Genomic DNA, 17499 nt, shown 5'->3' on the forward strand with positions numbered 1-17499 from the left:
AAGCACTCTCCCAAGTGCAGTCCATAGTATTTTAAGTTGAATCATTGCAACTGAAGAAACTTTATTTTTACTGGGTGCCTGTGCCACTAGTTTCATGTACATACATAAACAGCGTTCAGTGTGAAATCATTTACACTGGTTACAAGGTCAGCAGTGGAGGTCTAAGTTAATGATTACGCAGTACTGTTTTTGTTTAAAAAAACACTGTGCTCTGTCTGCCAGCCACCAACTAAAATGCTCTTTGCTTTCATATCATTTACTGCTCTGCTCTGTTAGGAATAAAAACTGCCTTTCAGTGTAAAGATAATTCATATTTTAAAACACTTTAAAGGTGGCATTTGCAAGTCCAAACACTTCAACTGTTCTCAGCTGTGTTTTGCTGGATTTTCCGGAAAAACTCTCTGAAGAGGAACCTTTGAATGTCCTCTGAGCTGTGTTATGTGCTTTTAACAAACAAGTTAGGAGATGTTTGGTGAGTTTTTAAAGCTGGGCGAGGCAGTGTAAAACAACGGTGGGGGATGGGACTAGCTTATCTCGCTATGGAGAAACCAGTTCCGCATTAAGGCTACACTATCAAAGCCACTCATCCACTTCAGAGTGCTCTGCTTCCATACTATGACTCTTTCACTCAAATCAATATTTCCTGTGCAAATAATTATGCATGCAATTGTATGCTATTATGAGAGCTTTTAACCAGCGCAATGTATAAGATGTTGCTTATTTGTTAATGGGTATGAACTAAACTTTGTCAACATGTACTCCAGCTCCAATGATTAACCTCTCATGTCCATCAGCCTTAAAAGCCTATCATTATCTAACAAGAGCTTTTAGGCTCCATGAAATGTTTATGCTTGTAGAACTTTCAGTATCATGTTTGCTTGCGGTGTCGTGTTCACAGCACATCATGACTTGTCTTCCCAGATTTGGAAGAGAAAGTAGCTGCATTGCTGAACCGCTTGATAGCACCTTGGTTTCGCAGCCATAGGACAAGACTGGTCTTGTGTTGCGCCAGGCCTTTTGTTGCTTAGTATTGCAAAAGAGGACCTCCCATCTCCTACCGAGCCTTATAGCTAAAGGCATGTAGTTGTCTTGTGACTTAATGCCTCTGTAGATTAAACACCCTCCCCCTGAGTCAATACCAGTCTGCTCAGACCCGGAACGTCTGACAGTGCTTTTAACAAATAAGGAAGTATAGCTGACGTTCAGCCTTAAGTTCAGGTAGTCTCGACCAAATCTTACTGGAAATGGGTGTGACGTCACAAGACAGAAACTGAAGATATAGGGCTGGCTATCGGTTCTCAGGAAGGGATTTTATGACATCAAGATATTTAGAGATAAGTCACTTGTTTCTGTTTCGAGATCACAGCGGACACTTTTGGTTTTATAATATCCTTGCGGTATGTAGTTTTATGCCCCAAGGTTGTAACATACACATCTATATAAATGTATTAAAATGACCCAGACTCTACAATACCCATACACATACTGTATATAGAGATATACTACACTATTTAAAGGGATATTTTGACTGTCTCATAAACTGCCAAGTACAAAGTACAAAATGTATCCTTGTGTCAAGGCTGACACAGAAGAGCGTATGCTGCTTGCGTCCAGCTCGTATTCTCCAAAATGGCGTTACAGTGATGCGGAGAGATACAGAGGAAACAAATTGTTGAATAAAGTCATTAATTTAGTTTCCTTCACGTACAAAAAGTATTATCGTTGCTTCATAATGTCATGGTTGAACCACTGATGGCAGATGGACTGTTCTGACGAAGTCTTTCGTACTTTTCTGGACCTTGACAGTGTATTTTACTTGGCAGTCATTGGGACAGTCACAAGCCTCCTGGTTTTCATCCAGAATATCTTAAATTGTGTTCAGAAGATGAACAAAGCACTTATGGGTTTGGAACGACATGGGGTTAAGTGATTGATGACAAAATGTTCATTTTGGGGTGGAGTATCTTTTTAAATTAAGATTTTTCTATTGTTTTTGAAAAACAATATATTGTATGCTCACCAAGGTTACATATCTTTGATTAAAAATACAGTAAAAACAGCAATATTGTAAAATATCATTACAATTTAAAATCACTGTTTTCTGTTTGGATGTATTTTAAAATGTAATTTATTCCTGTGATGGCAAACAGAATTTTCAAGAGCCATTACTCCAGACATCATTTATGCTGATCTGCTCTTCAAGTATTTCTTATTATCATCAATGTTAAAAACGGTCTTTGCAGTGTCATATTTTAGTAGAAACTATGATACAGTACCATCTAAGAGTTTTTTACTGGGTTATTTGTGTTTATTTGAAACAAATTCTATTCTTTTTTTTTTAAGAATGCTGAAACCTGTATTGCTTTTTTTCACAAAAGCATGAGACAGCAACATTATTTTTTAACTTGATTACAAGTATGCGCTAAAGAAATAAAGCTCTAAAGACATATAGAAAAACAGTGGCCCTAATCACACACAAAAATAGAAACAATACAAATTGAAGGGCATAAAAACAGCTACTTTTACTGTCACCTAAATGCACAGCATATTTATCCACAGCATATGGTGACAGTAAACAGCTCTTCTTGAAAATCTCTTTGTCCTCAGGGATATACAATAGGTGACACATTACTGTTTAGACAGGCAGCAGTCATCAGGGTGGGAGGACCTGCTCCTTGAAGGCTGAGACTGAGGTTTATCTGAGCAATCCCACCACAACCCAAATCTCCCCATTTTTTACACACAGTTAATGGCCTGGTCAACATGGACAATGCAAATGAATGATCTAGCAGGGTCATTCCTGTTCTGAACAGCAAATTCATTGGCCTTAACTCTTTTAGAGTTACAATCAGCTCTGATGAGTGAACATATTGTCTCAAACTTTTCAAAGTTACATTTTTCAGAGTTTTATAACACTAAAACAGAGTTACACTTACACTGTAAAACAACTCTGGTCCACACCACAGTGAGTTAATTTTCTTCAACACAGAGATTAAAACAATCCATAAAGTTTAATTAAACTTTAGTCTAGGATCACAGTCTTTTTAAATAAAGGCAAAATGCAAACAGTTTTTTTTTAACAAAATAGATCTTTATTAATTTATCAAACCACTTTACATCATGAAAGGTTTACTTTTAAAATAAATGATGAATGAACATTTCTGTCATCAGAAATAATATAAAAGCTGCTTATCAGATGGTCTGTTAATACCTCAAGCTCTGTACATGTCAGTGAATGGAAGTACTGTACTGAGTCAATACCTATGACTGCAACACAGCACAGTAGTGCTTGATTCAACTACACTGAGCAGATGTACAAAATACAGCTACAAAATCACAGGATATGTGGATCAGTTGTGTTACATTTGCAAACAGTAAAGTTCAGCTCATAGTTCTTTCACAGAGCAAAAAAGGCTGTGCAGATTCATGAATTTATTTACAAAATAAAAAATTTCAGTGCATGGTCACACATCGCGCAGTGAAAATTAATATTTTGTAAGTAAAGTAGTAATCTGTTTTTTTTTTTTTTTTTTTTCAAACACAGAACTTGCGTAGCTTAATAACACTGATGATAAACTACTAGAGTCACATTGATTACTTGAAATATATTTTTAAAGGCTAACTTTCTTGGGCTTAAAATGTAGTTGAGTGGACTGCCAATGAAGGGACAGGAAGCTCTCAAATTTTATTTAAAAAATCTGTGTTCTGAAGATGAAAGAAGGTTGGAGCTAACCCTTTAAGTATAGATTAAGGCATGCACCTTAAGAAATCTCACTAAATAGCCAGTTGCCTGAAGGAGGCCGATCTTTGTTCTCTTATTGTGACTTTGTGATGTTGTTGGCAGCTGATAGGCAGAGATGTCCTACCATGTTGAGTCTAAAATTAAATGGCAATAAAACATATAACCATCAGTTTGACCACTCATTTAGTTTGAAACAAGTGATTAAAATATATATATAATAATAATAAAAAAAATATTCTATAAAAATGTACTTTTGTAAAGTTATTTAACTGGACAAATTCAAAATGAATGTTATGAAGTAAAGAAACTCTAGTAATGCCAAACTGCAACAAAGCTATGATTACTATAAGTTCTTATTCATATCATAAATCACCTTAACATTTTTACCATCAACAGGATCACCTGTACTTCTCTTCAAAGTCTATAAATGCCAAGCCAGGTGCTCTGAGCCACTTAATGCTTCATGGAAGTGCTCCTAAAACCACAAATAGCAAAAAACAAAAAATTAAACATGAAGTATATATTTTCCCGTAAGTTTAAACTCAGACCCTATTCTAACAAATCAATTATATTAAAATCTTTAATCATTTCGGCAACTATTGTGTTAAAGTTTTAGTTAACACTAAAATTAAAATGATATCATTTACTCGATCTCTCAAGGTTATGTATTAATTTCTTTCTTGTGCCAAACACAAAAGAAGATATTCTGAAGAATGTGGTTATCAGTTTCTGGTCTTTTATTATAATTTTCTATTACCATCAAGTCCCTAACATTGAAACCAGTCAATAATCATTTGAAATTGTATGCTCATGGATGTGTAAATCAAGTGAAAACCTGAAGTAAAAATCATATGAATTACCTAACATTGAGAACATTGAAATTACCTTATTAGCAAATATCGCCTCACTCCTTCAGGAACTTACTTTCTTCCAGTTTGACTCTCCAAAAAGCTGTAATTACCAGTCAAACATAAAAAAGGCATGAAAATCATATGAAGGATTACAAACTTATACATTTGTATAATAAATAGAACTTACATTGCTTCTATGGAGAAATTGTACAAGGACAAAATGCCGGCCTTCCAGACAAATGAAGTTGAAAAATGGGCATGGCAGTGTAAAATGTTAAAACTTCTTCGGTTTTATGGCGGGTGACACCAACATTAAGTAATTCATATGATTAAGGTGCATTATTGCCTCCTGTTGGAGTGTGGACCAGAGTTTACCCATTATTGTATCCAAAAGATTGTTTTCTTTAAATAATGGAATACACTTCCTAATCTGTATGTAATTGAACTTTTAAGACATTCTCTCCCATTTTTCTGAGATCCCTCTTAAATATTTTGTGTTCAGAAGAAGAATACCTTTGGCTGAAACAAATTCTACTGACTCCACATTGCCACATCGGATGTTTATTTATTAGTTTCAGTGTTTTATTAAGCTTTGTATGCCCAAACCTTAATCTTGTTAAAGTACTTTATTTTTTTGGTGCTCGTCTTTGCGATCTTACTTCTTGTTGTCTTTCATAAACCTGATTTTCTGTGAAATGTTCGTGACTTCTTCACTTTCCAAAGCCTTTTTTGCTAACCCCATCCACCACTTCATTGCCCTTTATCCCTCTGTGACCTGGTATTCACATAAATATTATCGTAATGCCTCTTGAATCTATACAAATTTTTATACAGTGGTGGCCAAAAGGATTAAAAAACTAGTATTTTCACCAAAAGTCAGTTGCTTCTATTTCAGACAGACTGGATGATGATGAGACCAGATCTCATTGGATAATTACAATTAATGGCAAAATTAATGTTTGGAAATGTAAACTGATATTTTCTACTGACACACTACAGCAAAATACAGAAATAACTGACTTAAAAAAATACTAGTGATCTAATCAATTTGGCCATCACTTTATATTTAATTGACTTTATCTTGCCTAATGTGAGATGACTTTATCTTGCCTACTGCCAATAACAACACCAACACTTTCATGCCATGTCATGCTCCAGCAGTGTTACAGGTATATGTCTTCTACAAAGAGGTGACACAATTACTGAATGTCAACACTGACAAGTAACACCAGGACATTAACACTCATGCATTTGCGCTGCTTTTACTGTACATATTAACTTTAAAAAATGAATATGTTTGTGTGAAATGTTGTCAACAAATCTAATGCTGACTGATATTTGTGCTGTTGTTCACTTCTTGAATGTCACTTCCTTTGCGGATGATGTCATTATGAAACTCGCTTTTATTACTGAAATTGAATATATTTCACAAGACTAACAGGGTGGAAAGTGATATTGAGACACAGGAAGACTGATAAATTGACACACAAACACACACACACACACACACACACACACATATATATATATATATATATATATATATATTTACAGTACAGACCAAAAGTTTGGACACACCTTCTCATTCAAAGAGTTTTCTTTATTTTCATGACTATGAAAATTGTCTAGTCACACTGAAGGCATCAAGGGCTATTTGACCAAGAAGGAGAGTGATGGGGTGCTGCGCCAGATGACCTGGCCTCCACAGTCACCGGACCTGAACCCAATCGAGATGGTTTAGGGGTGAGCTGGACCACAGACAGAAGGCAAAAAGGCCAACAAGTGCTAAGCATCACTCGGGGAACTCCTTCAAGACTGTTGGAATACCATTTCAGGTGACTACCTCTTGAAGCTCATCAAGAAAATGCCAAGAGTGTGCAAAGCAGTAATCAAAGCAAAAGGTGGCTACTTTGAAGAACCTACAATATGACATATTTTCAGTTGTTTCACACTTTTTTGTTATGTATATAATTCCATATATAATTCCACATGTGTTAATATATAGTATTGATGCCCTCAGTGTGAATCTACAATTTTCATAGTCATGAAAATCAAGAAAACTCTTTGAATGAAAAGGTGTGTCCAAACTTTTGGTCTGTACTGTATATATAAGGAAAAAAAAAAATCCTTCTCAGTATTATACTTTTGTTTTTAAAATTGGAGTATACGGCATAGGAGGATTTACCCATGTAGCTGACTATTATGACTTTATAAAAGTACTGTTTGTACAGCCAGTAGAGAAGCTTGTAGTAAAAACAAGTCTGCTTTTGTTAGTACTGACAGTAGAGACTGCATGCATCAGATATCTGAGCACTTTTGAACTGGGCAGAGACATGTGGCATGTGGGAAGTGTATTCAGTCTTCATCTATAAACAGGTTTTTCAAGCTCAGACAGGTTGACACAAACAATGGAGCTTCAGTGTGTAGACAAGAGGCTCAAAACCTGTTGAGGTGATTCATGGTCTCATAGCACTGACACATTGCTGATAAGAACTTAGCTGGAAAATGATTTATAGTAGTATGTTTGATACAGTCTCAGAAAAAAAGGCATAAATACATATATTACATATTACATATACACATAATATAATTTACTATATAACATTTGCAAGCATTTAATCTTGCTTGCATGTTCTTCATTACCTGATGATGTTGTTTTGTATCAACCAGCAATACATGCCATTCATGTCCTTCCAGGCAGACTGGAAGGTGATGAGATCTGTCAGACTCATTGTGCAAACTAAAATCTCACTGGATTATTACAGTTAATGGCAAAATGAATGTCTGCAAATGTGGAATGTTTTTTCTACTAACACACTACAGCAAAAACAGAAATAACTGGTGAAAATACCATTGTTCTAATCATTTTGGCAACCACTGTGTGTGTGTGTGTGTGTTTGTACAACAGGGATATATGTAATGTTTGTCTTTGTGGACTGTTACTTTAATTGTACCTGACTCAATGTTTATTTAATATTAGCATGCACAGTACTTTGATCTTTTATCTGACCCAAGTACATTATAGAATTTATTGAATATTAGCATGAATAGCTTATATTCAAGCTGATTTATAAAGCAAAATGTCACTGTTTTAGCTATTCCCTAATTAAAAGAGAGAGAGGGAGAGAGAGGCAAAAACAACAGCAACAAAAACACTTAACAGTTATTCCTATTAATCATATTCTCACTGATTGGGACGACACAAATGAATCACTTTATATCTTTTATGATCTTTTCTTGTCATTGAAAATGTATGTGGTTCTCACATAATGAGATGACTAAGATCTATGATGAAAAAGGCTAAACCAGACAATAAGGCTAAACTTATTTTATTGATTTGATTTCACCGTAACTTTAGTTCTTCTATGCATTTTGTTCAATAAGAATTGCAAGACTAGGCTCTTCATTACTAAGAGAGCGAGAGTAATGCTGACATCTAGGGTCCAATTATATGCAAGGCAATCATAAAAAATGATTGCAAAACATTTTTGGTTAAAATTGTACATTACCTTAGTGCAGTGGAGGGAAATTTTAAAGGTAGGGCTGTACCACATCCAACTATTTTAGCAAACTTTCCAGTATATTTTAAAGAAAAAGTTATAATATATAAAGATATATTAAGAATATTAAGTATATACTAAACAATGAAACATTTTTTTTAATAATCATAAGTTCTTTACCAAGTTCAGGATAAAGTTTTTTGTTCGCATGCAAATTTTGAGTACAAGAACAAAGTACTGTAAGTAAAATATAATATTTTGACTTTTACTTTTTTACTGATTTATTTGACATTCTGATTACAATTATACGTTGTTATTTATTTTAATTTGTTGGTGGCATTTCCGTATCAATATAACAAACCTGGAGGTCTGCAAACCACTGATTTCGAAAATCTTATATACCTTATGATTAAGGGAATAAACTACCTTGAGTAATATTCTAACATTCTAGGATATTTTACAGCTGCTGACTATCTTCTTGTCCAGGAGATACAAATATCACTCCTGTACTCCATCCTCGTTTGCTATCTGTCTAGTGGTAGGAACTCAGAATGGTACATTAGATTCAGCCATCTTAATGATAACATCATAGATGATTTCTATGGATAACATTGGCCCTGTCCCAAATGGCACCCTAAACCCTCGCGATCTTCCTCTGAGTCCACACTTTCGTGACGTAATGCCGCTTTGACTGTCGGGTAGATGTTTGCTGCGGAGCTCGGCAGAAGTGCGGATCGACGGCGCATAACGACCGCAAGGGGGCGCGTGTGAGCACCCTTTTGAACACTACCTGCTTTGATGAAGAAGTGGAAGTTCCCAAAAACCCACCCCTATTTGGTATCATTTGAAAGTCCTAAATGTCCTCTTTAGAGAACAAAAGTTACTGAAGTAACAACGTTAATTCAGTAGTGTGCAGGAGTTGGGAGATATTCAGGTTTGGAGATATTTACTACTGAAGGTAGTTCATCTAAATCATAAAATCTGTAGCCTATTGCTGTGCATGTCATTCCAATTTCTACCACCAGAGGACACAGGAACAACAATAGTGAGACCAGCAATCTCCAAACAACAGTTTTCCTCAGTTCCTTGCTTCAAAAGAGCATTAACAATAAAAATGGTCAAGTGACCTCAATAAATTCCAACTACCTTATTTATTTATTTATTTATGTTTTGTAAGTCTTGTTAGAGAGGAATGGTTCCTCAGGAACCACTCAGTTCTATGTGTTTGCATTGACTTGAGCTAGATTTACAAAACTTTATAACAGACACCCAAATCAAGAGCTCATGTACAACACATGTATAACACTGTGTAATATTTAGCTTGGATACATTTCTTTGTAAAGTTATGTTCTATGAAAACATGCAGTCTGTTAAGACAAAAATAAATAAATAAATAAATAAAAAGAGTAGCCTATTGCATATAATAAAAGTGGTGCAGGGGTTTAAACTTTTTCAATATTTATTCAAACAGCATTTAAATTAATATTATATATTTTATAAGAATAAAGTCCAAAGAAGAACAAATTCATTTTGTCTGTCAGCTTTTCACCACCATACGTCGGCACAGTACATGATTCTCTTTGCTGAATCATATATCAGCCATTCTCAACCTGAGAATTACCATATGAGCAGAGTAGCATATTAAACTGTAAAATTAAATGATTCAGTTGCACAATTCAGTTTTTCGCAAAACAAAAAGTTTAATAAAATTTTAATTTTTTAAAATAATTTTAACGAAAAGTTATTTTAAAAAAAGTTATTAGCTTATTAGCAACAAGATATATATATATATATATATATATATATATATATATATATATATATATATATATATATATATATATGGAAAGATTGAAAGCTGCAGCTACCATGGAAAGGAATGACTTTACATCTCTTATTAAGGGGATGGAAGACCAAGCAGATGGTATGTATGTGTGAACTCTACCTCCACACATCTCTTGTGTATAATTTATTATAACAAATATTAATTATTATATGACTTGACCTGAAGAAGGACAGATGCAGGTAATTTGCACATGCTGATCTCTTGACGTCAAAGAAGAAAAAAAAAACCCCTCTAATTAACTAACATTAAAAACATACATTTAGTATAAAATGCTAAGGGCTTAGACTTTAAAAAAATATTTGCCATCCTGTGCAGCTGGCTTGTCAGTATTGTGTTATTGCAATATTGTGTTTATCAAAACAACCCTACTGCTCTTAATTCTGCACTTAAACATTTATTGCTTCTCTAAACAGTTTTCATTAATTTTCAGATAAAAAAGTGCTATGCTGTTTTTTTCTGGCATATCTACTAACACCGTTGCCTGGAAGTCACTGCAATGTTAAATAGGACATTTCATTCCTTCAATTTCCCTTTGTACAGATATGTTTTACATGGACAGTTATTGTTAATGATGTCTTGATGCTTTCTAAACTCCTAAAATGTGTTTTTCTTTTTTTCCCTTAAATCTAAGCCTGGATCATATTGCCTCCCTCTGCAGCAGTTTTGAGACCGCATCAAAGACCAGATCACAGCCAATCTACATTGAGTGTTCGAAGAGCGCAACAGGACAGTACACCATTGTAACAATTGACAGAAAGACCATTTCTGTGGATGAGGGCCTGACCTGTTGTGGACAAGATATTCTAGGTGTGAAACTTATGTCCATCACAGATTAATTCTGTCTTCACTTTCCAAGACTGGGATATTGAAACACCACATTCTCTTCCTTTTAAAACTTGACATGCCTGCTTACTGTGTTGCCTCCTTTATTTTATTTTATGTTTAATTTATTTGTTGTCTGATTTGAAAAGTTTTATCTTGTATCTGACATTTAACGTTACAAGTTGATCTTACGTTATAACAAATGTTATCTGCTAGTCATGACCGCATGATTTTCAATCTTCCAAGTAGGGTTAGTTGATGTTGGTAACACTTTTTAATTTATACTGTATTGTAGCTAATAGCTGTAGTGCATTACAAGACTTTGTGTCATCTAATCCTCTAAATTAAATTTATGAAATAGAGATTTAGAAAATTTAGTTGGGCCTCTGTGCATGCACTGTTCTGACAATATTTGACAATTTGACAAATTAAAATGCTAACATTTTTACATCTGCCTGTTTAAATTCAATTTTGTAGAATTACAAATTGATGGTAATGCTTATTTCTGTCATATTAACACATTAATTAGCAGTTTCTGATAATTGAGTTATACACGTGTTTAAATGACATGTGTGTTAAATTACATTCCACAGTAGATGTGTGATCCATCTTAACACACAAATTGTTAAATTTGACACAAAATGTGTTGTCTCTGAACACACTCACCACGTGTCAAAATTCTGCACAGCATGTGTCATTTTAACACATCTTTTTTTACCATGTCATTTAGCTTTTCGCAACAAACCGACCTTCCTCTAGCAACTTCTTCTGAAAATTAGCTACCTGCAAATATAATCCCTTCAGGCCTGGTTTAAAGGAGAAGCTCAAAAGAAAGCATGAGCCCCATCAGTTAAGCTGTACTAACGTTTTGGCAAAACATTGGCAGCATATTCAGGTTGTATTCATGTTTGCTCTCTAGAAAGAGTAATTTTTCTATTAATTAAGTTTGTATCCAGCCCTATTTGTTGTCTTTGCTATAAAGTAGCCTATTTCAATACCATTTGTTTTACTTTTTTGTTTCTCATAAAATCAACAAAATTTGAGTTACATTCAGCTTATTAGCAACAAGATAAATAAGTGTGAATAACCTGATATCTGCCTTTGATCGGGTAGGCGTCTAGCTGCATTCACACATTTTATGTCTTAATCGACTGCATATATTTTCATAAAAATGAGCATTTCATGTGGTCTTGATTTGGATGTGTACAGCAGTCATTTACATTTAAAAGGGTGGTGAATGTAGCTCAAGTAAATATTAGCATGCCATAGTCAACTTTAATCATATAAAACGTTTCCCAACAACAAAATGGTGGCTGGTGAAAATTCTGCGTGGCTAGTAACTTTGAAAAACCACTAGCCACAGTGACTGGTGAGCAAAAAGATAAGATGAGATGAGAAACAAAAACCATTTTCTTTAACCAGTTGCAGATTCAGAATCACCCAGAGCTGGTGAGAAAAGCCCTGAAGAGACATTTAAGTGCAAGCAACTTCATCAGTAAAATTGTTTTGTGAAAGCTGCACATACACAAATATAAGTTTATGTCAAGCATAAAAGCAACTTATTAGTAACAAAAAGGATGACTGTACTGTTTTTATACTGCTATTAATTAAAATTGTAAAATGAGATAAGATTCAAGAAATACTCCTGTTTTGAGTGATGTGTTGTACCCACAGAGGATGTGGTTGATCATTTCCGTAGTAGACACAAATTTAAAAGTGTTAAAATAGCCAGTTTTCAACTGGTTAATTTCAAGAAGAAAATACACTACTGTTCAAAGGTCTGACAGAATTCTGTCTAATAAGATCTTTAAAACTTAGGTAGGTGTATTAAAACTTAAAGGTAGTATATTCTTTAACTATAAATGTATAAATTAACTGTAATTTTATGTAAATTACAAAATAAAAAATGCTATGAGCTGAGTCAGTGCACACTTTCACATTTTACATCACTGCATTTTAATTGCCATTGCGATATAATAGGGCTTTAATAACGTCTCGGTTACATATGGTAACCCTCGTTCCCTGAAGGAGGGAACGGAGACCTCACGTCGGTGACCGACGAATAAGGGATATCGCTTCGATAGACCAATCTACTTCCAGTGTAAACTAAACGAGCCAATGCACATTGGCATGCAATTATTGCATCCAGGTGCCGCTGATCACTGCGTGAGTATAAGAGGGCAGCAGATGCAATGCATACCAGTTTTTCGCTGAGGAGCCGAGCCGGGGACCCGGCAGCTCATCGGCGGTACAGCAACCATGGCGGCGGGATGTGGCGTCTCCGTTCCCTCCTTCAGGGAACGAGGGTTACCATACGTAACCAAGACATTCCCGTTCAGTCGGTCACTCTCAACGCCATGTCGGTGACCGACGAATATGGGATCCCTATCAAAGTGCCATGGGTGCTGCCCCTTCCAGTGCCCTGTGCGAGCCACCTGCACCCCTATTAGGTGTAGACCGGGGCTCAGAACAAGTAGCTCCACTCACCGTTGTCAAAGCACTACCTCACTGGGTGAGATTGGATAACACTGGGAAAACGTACCTGGTCCGCTTGGAGCCGGGACGCTGCGGAAGCCCCATCCTTCCCGAAGGAGGTCTCGGAGGCAAATACACATATAGCATCCGTCTAGGAGTATAAGGAGAAATTTGAGGTGATTAAAACCCTCTTGGGAAGGCAGAAGTATGCCGGGGAAACACAGGCTCTAAGGCTATACCGTGGACTATACACATACGAGTACCGCTTAGGTCTCAATATGGAACCCAACCTTCCATGGTTCTCACGGATACATCATGAAGGCCTGGCGCCGGACGTTCCGCCACGTCCAGCTGCTTAGGGTGATGGAGGATCTCAAAAGGGTCTACAGTACGGACACTCTGGAGTAGTTTAAGCAAGCCGACACTAACCGGGGCCTCTCAGTGCCACTGCCCGTTTGAGGTGAGAACACAGGAGGATACCGGCTCTACATGAAGGCTATAGAACCAACGAACGTGTTAGGGGCTGCACAGCCCGCAGCTCTACAAATATCTGTCAGCGAGGAACCACGAGCCAGCACCCAGGAGGATGCAACACTTCTAGTGGAGTGAGCTCGCTACCTGAATGGGCAGGGCACATCCTGAGCCTGATAAGCCAGGGTTATGGCATCCACAATCCAGTGGGCCATCCTCTGCTTAGAGACGGCACTCCCCTTCTGCCAGCCTCTGTAACAGACAAAGAGCTGGTCTGAGGTCCTGAAGCTTTGCATACGGTCTACGTAGCACCTTAATGCTACGGGACAAAGCAGAGCCAGGGCTGGGTCTGCCTCCTCCAGGGGCAGCGCTTGCAGGTTCACCACTTGGTCTTTGAAGGGTGTTGTGGGAACCTTGGGCACGTAGCCAGGCCAGGGCCTCAGGATTACCTGAGAGTCAGCCGGCCCGAACTCTAGGCATGAATTGTCGACCGAAAATGCATGCAGGTCCCCTACCCTCTTGATGGATGCTAGTGCAAGCAGGAGCATAGTTTTTAATGAAAGAAACTTTAGCTCATCTGAATGCAAAGGCTCGAATGGGCCCTGCTGTAGTGATTTGAGCACTAGAGACAGGTCCCAAGAGGGTATACAGGGGGGCCAGGATGGATTTAACCTCCTGGCCCCTCTAAGGAACTTGATGATGAGGTCATGCTTACCCAAAGACTTCCCATTCACGGGGTCATGGTATGCAGCAATAGCAGCAACCTGGACTTTGAGGGTGGAGGGAGACAGCCTTCACTCCAGCCCTTGCTGCAGAAAGGACAGCACAACCACAATCTGGCATCTTCGGGGGTCTTCTCAGCGAGAAGAACACCACTCGACGAACAGGTTCCACTTCAAGGCGTAAGCGTGTCTCGTAGACGGTGCTCTTGCCAAAGTGATGGTGTTCGCTACCTCTTGGGGTAGGTCACCTAGAACCTCCATGTCCCGTCCAGGGACCAGACATGGAGTTTCTAAAGGTCTCGACGCGGGTGCCAAATGGTGCCCCATCTCTGAGTCAGTAGATCCTTCGTCAGAGGAGTTGGCCAAGGAGGGGCTGTTGCAAGGAGCACTAGTTCAGTTAACTAGGTCCGCGTGGGTCAATATGGCGCTACTAGCAAGACTTGCTCCTCGAGATCCTCTGCCACTGCGAGAGTTTGCTCTTTTCCCATCTGACCTGACGGCCCAACAGGCTCAGGTGCCGGAGCACCACATCCCTGTGATCGCACAACTGATCTTGAGACTGTGATAGTATCAGCCAATCGTCTATGCGAACACTCAGCTCTCTGAGAGGAACGAGAGCTGCCTCCGTGACTTTCATGAAGACACGGGGAGGCCGGGACAGCCTGAAGGGCGGGACCTTGTACTGATATGCCAGTCCTTTGAACGCAAACCACAGAAAAGGTCTGTGGCATGGAAGGATGGACACATGAAAGTACACGTCCTTCAGGTCGATCACTGCAAACCAATCTTGGGGACGGACGCACCTGAAAATGCGTTTCTGTGTCAACATTTTGAACGGTAGCCGATTCAAAACTCGCAGATCCAAGATCGGTCGTAACCCACCGCCTTTCTTGGGTACAATGAAGTACGGGCTGTAAAACTCCGTCCACATATTGGCTGGAGGGAGCGGCTCTGTCGCATCCTTCGCCAGTTGGACTGCGATCTCTTCCCGCAAGACAGGGGCATCGGATGCTTTCAATGTAGTGAAGCGGACACCGCAGAGCTTGGGGATTCTCTGCTTGGCCCTCCTCCAGGGAAGGCAGGGGTGCCTTCACCATCCCCCAGAAAGCAGCTACCTTTCTCTGGGTCACCCGTCCGGGGGCCTCGTGCTCTTCTGCTCACCGCCAAGTTTGACGGGGGCCAGGCCGGTCTGGGACACAGGGGAATTGAGAAACCAGACCTTGTCAGTGTCCCTCATGTCTGCCAGACCCAGCCAGAGATGGCGCTCCTGGACCACTAATGTGGACAACTCATGACCCAGCGAACTCGCGGTGACCTTCGTCGCTCGAAGCGCAAGGTCAGTGGTGGTTCGGAGTTCTTCCAGAAGTGCTGGATCGTGACCACCCTTGTGCAGGTCTTTCAGTGCCTTAGCCTGCTGCACCTGCAATAACGCCATAGCATGTGAGGCGGAAGCAGCTTCCCCGCAAGCTGCATAGGCACTGCCGGTCAGACAAGACGAGTGCCTACAGGCCCGGGAAGGGAGCACCAGGTCTCCACGCAATGAGGCGGTGGACTTAGGACACAATTGCATTGTTACTACCCACTCCACCGACGGGATTCCTGAATACCCCTCCGCTGCACCGCTGGTACGCTCCTTGAAGAGGGCCCAGCATGTTCCGTGGGTTGCTCCACTGGATCGGAGGTGCAAGAGGAGTGGTGGTCCCCAGAGGGTTGGTTCCCTGCGGGGTTTGCCAACACTGTGACCCTCAAACCACCCGCGCTACTGCCGGAAGTGGTTCTCATCTGTCGGCTGCCAGAATGAGCCCCAGATCGCAGCCGCGACAATGGGACTCCGCCCCCTGAAGGTAGCGGAGCCTGGTTCGCAGCTCCGAGATGGTCATATTCCCGCAGTGAGAACATGACTCAACCACGAAAGCAAACTCAGTGTGCTCGACGCCCAGACATGTGAGGCAGCGATCGTGACCATCACCCGTTGCCAGGTAACGACTGCACCCAGAAACGCACAGGTGAAACGGCATCCTTATAAGGACGATCCGTCGTCTTTACAAAGACGCACCCATGAAGCTCTTTTAGAGAAATTTGCTCTTTAGGAAATGCTCTTTTAGTGCTGAGGCGCACAGGGGAATTGGCCATTTACAACATGACAGGGGTAGTGCAGCCTGAAGTGATCCACTCAACACAGGAACGACCTCCGCTGAAGCGCCGTCTCGCCAACACACAAAGCTTCCGAGAGCGTGCTAAACTCGTAGTTCACAGCAGACACAGTTGAGCAGAGCGATACTAACGCTCTGCTCCGAAGCGAAAAGCTGGTATGCATTGCACCTGCTGGCCTCTTATACTCACGCAGTGATCAGCGGCAGCTGGATGCAATAATTGCATGCCAATGTGCATTGGCTCGTTTAGTTTACACTCAAAGTAGATTGGTCTATCGAAGCGATATCCTATATACGTCGGTCACCGACGTGGTGTCGAGAGTGACCAAATGAAAGGGAACATAGATTTACATAAAAATATAGATTTAATGACAAAATTATATTCAGTTTTGTTGAAGGTTAAGCAATAGTCCAGTGGCCAATTAAAAGCATTTGGAGTATTTTGAAGACCACTGCAATAAGTCCTAAAGACAGTGGCAGTTCTTGTGCTCTTAGCAGGCATACCCTAACATTTATCTTATCCTATTTTCAGGAATATTATAAATTATTTTGCTAGGCCAATATTCTGAATTCTCCAAACACAAGCTTTTTCTATTAATTTACTTGACAAGCCTAATCTTGATGATATATTTCTATCTTCTAGGCACTTTTCTGTACCTGTAAAATTTACAGATTCTATGTAAATAAATAACAGATAAATAGAATAATAATTAATAATATAAAAAAACGCTTTAAGTGTTAAATCTGTCTTTAAATGTTTAGATCTCTGGAGAATCTGTAAAAAAAAACTCCAAAAGACATAATTATGTAAAATGTTATATATTTTCAGCTATGTGAAATAGCTTCATCAGGGCAGTATTAAATAAAAACACAAAATGCAAACATTTTGCACATTCTGAAATGCATATGTAAACTTA

At 38.9% G+C, this 17499-nt stretch overlaps 1 protein-coding gene and 1 long non-coding RNA gene across 5 annotated transcripts in view; both read right to left on the reverse strand.

Moving 5' to 3' along the window:
• The window catches only part of LOC127961419 (B-cadherin), a 70247-nt gene that overhangs the window by 11615 nt on the left and 41133 nt on the right, over window positions 1–17499 (reverse strand). The gene's annotated exons all lie outside the window — the stretch shown is intronic.
• LOC127961423 (uncharacterized) lies at window positions 2846–6126 on the reverse strand. Its single transcript, XR_008154442.1, has 3 exons — window positions 4628–6126; window positions 4116–4217; window positions 2846–3876 (listed from the first exon to the last, which is right to left on the reverse strand). It is a non-coding gene; the product is annotated as an uncharacterized LOC127961423 (long non-coding RNA).

The sequence above is a fragment of the Carassius gibelio genome, chromosome B7 (genome assembly GCF_023724105.1).
Source record: "Carassius gibelio isolate Cgi1373 ecotype wild population from Czech Republic chromosome B7, carGib1.2-hapl.c, whole genome shotgun sequence".
NCBI classification, from domain to species: Eukaryota; Metazoa; Chordata; class Actinopteri; order Cypriniformes; family Cyprinidae; genus Carassius; species Carassius gibelio.